Genomic DNA, 7,908 nt, shown 5'->3' with positions numbered 1-7,908 from the left:
AGTTTGTAAAGCAAGTACCACCTAGGCTCCTCCTTTTGAGATGAATTTTTTTGAAGACGGTCTTCTTAGCAATTGATCATCCTCAGCCAAAACTCACGCCCATTAGCCATGTGGATTTCCCGTACTGCTAATCAAACACTTGGCTGCTTATTCATGTTTTAGCATCGATCGATCTCCTCGTGAGAACTTATGTTGTGATTTTATTCCCTGCACCTACCTAGGGAGTGCCCACCCCACTAGACATGCCTAGGCCGCCCAAAACACATGGCAACACCACGGTCACGCAGTGACCACGCGACGGGCATGCGAGTTTACGCGCTCTAGAGTTGGGGCCCTCGACCACCGTCCAAACCTCGACATATCGCCCCCAAACCATGTATTTATGATTAAATAGGTACTTATGTAAATATAAATGATTTTTGGAAGAAATAATGAGCAAACTACGAGGTAGCTACAGTTCAAATTTGAACCGCTTCCAACTGAATCGGCGGGAATTTGTCTATTTCACGAGAGGTGGATCAAAACTTTTTACACGCAACCATTTGGTCAATTGTGCATTAAATATGTCCTAATATTTTAGAAAATTGATTTGGTACAATTTTTAAACAAATATATGGTAGGTCCTTCATGAAAAAACCTCATTTCAGACAATTGAAAAATGGAAAATTGTTTTTTCGTCCAAAGATAATGAAAAATTCCTTAGGCAGCATTGTTTGCCGTTCCAAGATGCAACCTTGTGCACAATATGTACCATTTTTAAACAAAGAAAACTGATTTTTGGTACTCCGAAAATAGAAAATGATTTTGTGTGCAAAGAAAATAAAAACTGACTTCGGTAACATTGCTTATCATTTCAAGATTCACCCTTATGCACAATATGAGATGATTTGAAAAGTATAGTGATGCCATTTTGCAAAAAAAATGGTTGTTTATTCAAGAAAACCTCATTTGTTGCAAAAATTTGTGAAAAAAGAAAAAGAATAAAGAGAGAGAGAGAGAGAGAGAGAAGTGTTGGATCTGGGGAGAGATTTGGAGCGTTGGATGCATGTAGGAGGATCGGATGGTCAAGATTTGTTCTAAGGGAGTGATCCGTGGGCTCGCTTGTGATTGGTTGTTGCCTTTGCATCTAAAATGCCAAGGAAAAAAATTGCCATCTCTCGCGATCCCCCCACGACCCCTCCCCGAAGCCCAACCACCCGAACCCTAACTCAGATCCTCTCCCACTCCAACCGCCGCTGCCGCCCAGATCCAATCCCTCCCGCCCCAGATCCAATCCCTCCAGCGGAGCTCGCCACCCTCCTTCTCTCGCCCTCTCCATCAACCGCACTAGAGCCACTATGACACACACCAGAGCAGCTGAGATCCGCGTCCCAGCACCTGCGCGGAAGATGGTCATCCTCTCACCGCCTACACGACACCCACCTGTCTCCTCTCCTCTCGCCCGCCGCACGCACGCCTCGAACCTTCCCCAAGCCAGGTGGTGGGGGTTCCGCGAACCGTGGAGGGGGAAGGGGCGATGGGCAAGTACTGCACCGCTGCGGCGGCGGCGGTGGAGGGGGAGCAGCCGGTCATGGTGTCCGTGCCGCCGCCGCTGACCAGGTACCTGTGCGGAGACTACGTCTGCTGGTCCATCAAGCAGGTCTTCGACAACCTCCACGACAACATCTCCCTCGATCCGGTGACCTATTCGATATCCCCCCTTATCCTCTCCTCCTCCTCCCCCTCCCTTCGCGTCGCTCTCGCTCGTCCTAGCTGCTCCTATTTCGTTGCGGCGGCTCGGCTCACGGGATTGATTGATTGGGTTTGGTCCGGTGCTTTGGGCGAGCAATCCATCTGTCTTGGGTTGGCTGGCAATTGATTCATTTTGGGCCTTCACCGCAGCGCTAGTTCCTCCGCTACCGGGCCGCATTGCTTCCCCACGACAGGACCAAACAGCAACGACAGTGCAAGTTCCCGTCCACCAGATTATCTGCTCCCAAATGCGTTAGCTGTATCTGCGCAGTTTTTCCTCTTCAAATTTTGGGTACTAGTAGTATGCTTGTGTTGCTGTAGCATATCAACTGCTTATTATCCAGCAAGTACTACTCCCCATGTGTTGTTCCATTTTAAAATTGAATTTGGTGGCTGCGCCATGTGCCTGGTAGTCTTAGCGGGATTGCTTGGCTCAGTTTCTTTCATTGCTTGCTTGCTTGCACAAACATCAATCCACCCACTGTTTTTCTTTCAATTGATACATGTGCTGCTCTTTTTCTATCTATGTATCTATCTATGTATGTATCTATTCCTACCAAGAAAATGGAAACAAACAGTGGATCACTACCTAATCTAGTCTTCATTCATTTCCTAATCTAGTATAAATTACAGACAGACTTGTATAGTTTCAGGTGTCCCCTCTTCATACATTTCCTAATCTAGTGTATACAGACTTGTGTAGCTTGTATACTCTATTCTTTGCCAATACTCTATTTTTCAGTGGAACATTATCTCATGCTTGCTTGCTTGCTTGCACTCCCTCTTATTTTTACTACTTGTATAGTTTGATTGATAGATGCTTTCCATGTCTGTATGGAACCTAAACAAACATGCCATACAAGGAAATGGAAGGCTTGTGTAGTTTTAGTTGACTAATCATCTTATTTGTTTTTTGGCTGCATCTGACATACATTCTTATGCCTGTTTACTCCAGGTCAGGCTCACGTTTCCCCTCCTGCCCGCCGATGTATTTCTCGCAAACAGGAATGAAGCGTCAATGATATGAACTGCAACAACAATTGACAAAGCGCCATGGATTGTGGCTTGGGGCTAAAACCAAGCCATCTTGTCTTGCCATCTTGTCAATTACTGGTTTCCCCTCCTGCCGCCGATTACTGGTTTTAGCCCCAAGCCATCTTGTCTTGCCGTTTTTGGTGTGTTGGTGGCTTGGGGCTAAAACCACTGTTTACGGTCGTTGATGATGGTCATATTAGCTATGAGATGTGAGGGAAATACTGTAACCTCAAATGTGTGTCATCATGTGACTGTTGTGACCCTTCATATTATTTCTATGCTGAGATTGTGAGATTCGTATAGGACCATAAAGTTCATTCTCTTTCAATCTATCACACGTGTTTTGTACCAATATCATGATTATGCACCAAACATATTACCGTTAGTGGTTCATTCTATTTGATATCATCAACTTTATTATTACCTGCCATAAGGATGATCTGTATGCACCAAACATGATCTTGAAAGGATTTTTATTCTAAGCATTTTTGTCATAGTCAATAAGCTACTTCCTGAATCAAATTTGTTAATGAAATGTTTTTGTAGCACTGCGAATATTTAATTAGTTGGCAAGCGTGATGTCCATTCACTGGATTATGTCGCCTGATTCGAGACGCCTCCTCTGTTTTTTGCAGGTCCGGCAGCACCGCCTCGTCGACGATGAAGGTGGTGACCGCGGGAGCAAGTGGCACTAGTTGGTGGCTGTGAGACTTGACGACACGGCTCTCATCAGCGGCGACAGAGGTGGTCGTTAGGTGAGCGGAGCGTGCCTCCACCCCGCCCCCAAAATCAGCGTTGTCGATCTGTCGCCTGATTCCGACTAATCCAGCTTCTTTTTGTCTAGCTGGGCATTATTTTGAGTTCATATATGTTCTTGTCACTCCATAGGTTATAGTGATTCCCTCTGTTTCCTTATGTGTTCTTGTAGTTTGGTTGCTTTTCTATTCATGCATGTTTGTACAGCTATATATAGTTTTGCTGTGAATCTGTCGTGCATGTATTGAACTGCAGGAAATATTGAATTGTACATAGTTATGTGATTTATTCATGTCTACTTCTTATCTTATTAAGTGATTATCTTTATGCCCTTGCTACCAGTAGGATGGTCAATAGATTGTTTTGTAGTTCTCTACTTTATGCAAATAGCTTCCTGTAGCATTGTTCTACTATCTGTGTGATGCTGAACAATATGATCTTAATCTGTTGCTATATTCTCACCAAATGCATAGTTTTTTTCTTAGACCTACTGTTAAACAAAATCTTACCTTGTATCATTTTTTCTTAACAATAAGCCTAGAATTCCTGACTCTTATGTTATATGATCAGCTTACTCCTGCTTCAACAACTGTACTAATTCCTGACTGTTGTATGTAAGGAGTAAACTAGTTTGCTTGATTGATATCCACTGGTTCACTATCTTAAAGCGCCTTCTTAGCATTGTGGGCTGCTAATAGTATTTTAGACTTACCATATCCTCTTTGGCGCGATGGCAGGAGCGCATGATAGACTACTAAATGGACAAGTATCTGCAACATTCAGCATCAAAGATGGTGCTTACCAGATGTTCTACTATAGACCATCCATATCATCGACATGAAGTTAGGTATCTACTCATCCTAAAATTGATGGCCTAAAGCTTGATGCATGTATAATGTGACACACATATCAAGATATCTGAATAATTTTGACATGATTGCTCTACTATCTAGAAGCAGGTTGATACTTGTCATTTGCCATTTCCAAATATATCTCAGTTTTGTTGTTATGAGAATGTTATATGCATGGTTTCTTATTAGATCTCAAATTCTGTAGCTATGTTTCATTGTTAGGAGAATGTTATATGCAGGGCTACACTTGATTATGTTCCCTAACTTTTCTGATTTATAATCCGCAGATTTTGGCCTTCATTCGTCAAAAGTTGGTGTACAAGGAACTCCAGGAGAAGAATCTTTAAGTAAATAATTTATAGAGATCGGGATCTTATGTTGTCGAGGTGGCTGCTGTTGTGACCAAAGATCAGCCTGGAGATGTGCATCATAGTTTTAGTTGAAGTTGCCACCATGTTTTGGTTCCTGTGTATTTGATTGTATGTAAACTTGATGGACCGTGTAGTCATGTACGTGTTGTTTGAGTTTCATTTAGTGATTTCTGGATTTGATCATTTAATTGAGAAAATTATTTATTGTTTGCTGTTGAAATGTGTAAAATTGAAATCTGTGATTGAAAAAGATTGAATGTTCTATTGGATCGAATAATATTTGGGCTCTAAAAAGGCAATGGCCCAAACAATAGTGCACGGAATATTGTGCAATGATGCAAATATGATACAAAAAGCTTAATGAAATGGACTGCGAAATAGATGAGGGCTTGAAATAAAAAGGCTGAGTTACTGGGCCAGGCACATGTAGCTAGTGAAAATTATGAGAAAAAAAATATAAAAAAGGCTGAATTAATGGGCTTGGCCCATATAAACACCCAATTGGACCGGGCCGATTCTAATTTTTGACCTTTTCAATTGGTCGCAATTTTTCCACGTCAGATTGCCACGTCGGATCCGACGTGGCCTGGGCAGAGAGCTAGCCACCAAAACAGAAGGTCATGGAATCAACGACCTTTTGTTTTGGTCATGGAATTCCACGACCTTCTCACAGAGAAGGTCATTAATTTCAGTTTACGACCGCCAGCTTTTGACCTTCTGTTTTTGGTCACAAAAAGGTCGCAAATGAAAAACAAGGACCTTTCAGTGACCAATAGTGATGGTCGTAAGTTGACATATTTCTTGTAGTGCCCACTGAGCCCGCCCCTTGCGCCATGTTCGCTGCATGCATTACGCAGAGCGAATCACAGGGGCACGGGACGTGGGTAGTCGCGTGCATGCGGGTCGATTCCCACGCGCCTTCAATGGAGCGGGGAGGGCAGTCGACGGCCCCGCTTGCTGTAACTTCAAGAAGCCGGATTGGCCCAGAGGTGGCGGCCGAGCCTCGCCCCCGCCCCTTTATAAAGAGGGGAGCGGGAGGAACGGTGCCCCTCAACCTTTTGTCATCTGCCTCTCCTTATTCCTGCTTCCTTTCTTCTTCTGCCATGGCGAGGGGGCGTGGTGACGCTTCATCGGTGGCGGCGAGGGTTTTGGCCAGACAGCGCAACGCTCCTCCCCAAGAGCTCGTAGCGGCGGAGCCGGCCACTAGAGGAAGGGGGAGGGGTGAGGTCGAGGCCGTCGTGGTGCTCGAGGGAGAGGAGGACGGGGCGGCAGATCAGCCTCGCCTCCTCCAGCAGCCCCTCCTCCAATGGAGGGCCATGCCGGGGACAACCCCTGCGAATTCTTTGTTAGGCTGCGCCATCCACCGTGCCGTCGCCTTCGTCTCTCGACCCAATTTGCGCGGGAGATGGAGCTGGATCTGCCGCAGGCGCTGCGGCTGCACATGAGGGGTTGTGGGAACAATGGCACATGGGCCGACGTCGATTTCCCCGCCCCTCACGTCATGTATCTTCACCAAGGGTGGAAGACCTTTGCTCGCCTCCACAGCTTGACAGATGGGCTCGCTCTCCATTTCAAACTAATGGAGGGCGGCCTCCTCTCCATCAAGATCTTCAGGCACTTAGGGACCCGCGTGAGGTGCTACGTGGAGAGCTCCTCCGATGATGAAGACTCCTCCTCAAGCGGGAGTGGTGAGGAAGACAACGGCAGCGACGACGAGGGCAGCGGGCGGCAGGATGACGGGCCCGACTAGGTGTCGGGCACCGCTACGGGCGGCACTGGCGACCCCATCATCTGTGTCGCCGGCTCCTTGAAATTCTCGGGGTCGTCTCCTTGGGCGGCTGGTGTAGGGAGGCTGCGGAAGAGGAAGAGGGCGGGCGGCAAGGCCGTCAAGTCGGAGTACGCAGGCACCGACGCCTTCATCGCGTGTTGACGTCCTGCCGCCTCGTCTTCGAGCTCTGCCTCCGACGCCACCATCACCACCCAGCCCTTGCACGGCCATCGAGATGTTCTCTTGGTGTCCTCATCCACTCGTAGCTCGCATAGGCGCACCTTTTGCCCTTCTGCTTTCTTGTTCCATTTCCTGAGGAGAGGGACAAGAAAGGGATTACGGGCACCTTATATCTTTTTAGTCTTGTAAGCCTTTAGGCCTTTGTTAGCTTTAGAACTTGTAATCCCCTTGTTCTTGTTTTTCATTTCGTATGAACTGTACCTGTACAGGATGTTTTTTAATGAAAAAGGGATGTTTGCCGGGATTTTCGTTTGCGGGAGGAACCCAAGAGAAGGGGTGAGTCCTTTTTATCCTTAAGACAAACGCTTTTTTGCCCGGCAACAGGCCTTGCCGTCCCCCACCTTGCTCGACCTTTCTCACACTCTTGGTGGAGGCAGGGATGAGGTGGGCTTAGGCTCCTCGTTCCCCTTCTTTGCTGCCGTGGCTACAACCAAATTTGGACCCAGGGGATAGTCCTTGGGTGCCGAAAAGGGGGGGCATGGAAGCTTAGAGATAGAACGGGGTTTCACGTATCCCAGTCCATAACGAAATGCATGATAGAGGATAAAGGACTTATCTGGATCTGCAGCCCCAGGCGACCTTGGCTTGCCGCAGAGGGATCCTTGTTCTTGTAGCCCCTGGCAACTCAGGCTTGCCGGGGCCCGGACGCCGGTCCGTTCCTTTCTTCCAAAATAGCTCGGCAAGAATGCTTATGTGCCCTGTGAACCAAAGAAGATAGAGAAGAACAGAGAGACGCGCACTCGACCTCTAAGCTAGGGGTTAGCCACCGCTAAGCACTATCAACCCTAACCGAGGAAGAGACTCGACCTAGCATGCATGCTATAACTTAGGCCGCCAGCGCTTCGTTTATTTATGCTCAGGGTCTGCACCTGGCTTTGTACCAAGGGTTACATGCCTTGCCGGCAAGGCTTGTACAAAAGGGTGGCTTTCCGGGAGGCCAGGCAGCCGCGCCTTATGGGTAAAACTTGCGAAGATGCTCGATGTTCCAGGAGTTGCTCACTGGAATGGCATCTTTGGTCTCCAGCCGACTGCGCCAGGCCTGGTGACTCATGTTACCCGATAAGGGCTTTCCCACTTTGGCGTCAACTTGTTCGAATTCTTGGCCGACTGAACGCACCGAAGAACAAGGTCACCTTCCTCAAGGCTTCGAGCATGA

General features: G+C 47.1%; 1 long non-coding RNA gene across 1 annotated transcript; it reads left to right on the top strand.

Annotated features, from left to right (window-relative positions):
- The first annotated feature begins 1,150 nt into the window (after positions 1-1,150).
- On the top strand, positions 1,151-4,956 carry LOC123093222 (uncharacterized). Its single transcript, XR_006445174.1, has 4 exons — positions 1,151-1,678; positions 2,687-3,521; positions 4,260-4,369; positions 4,661-4,956. It is a non-coding gene; the product is annotated as an uncharacterized lncRNA (long non-coding RNA).
- The last annotated feature ends 2,952 nt before the right edge of the window (positions 4,957-7,908 follow it).

This window comes from Triticum aestivum, chromosome 4B, assembly GCF_018294505.1.
Source record: "Triticum aestivum cultivar Chinese Spring chromosome 4B, IWGSC CS RefSeq v2.1, whole genome shotgun sequence".
Classification (NCBI taxonomy): Eukaryota; Viridiplantae; Streptophyta; class Magnoliopsida; order Poales; family Poaceae; genus Triticum; species Triticum aestivum.
This window is presented reverse-complemented; position numbering and strand designations above follow the sequence as displayed.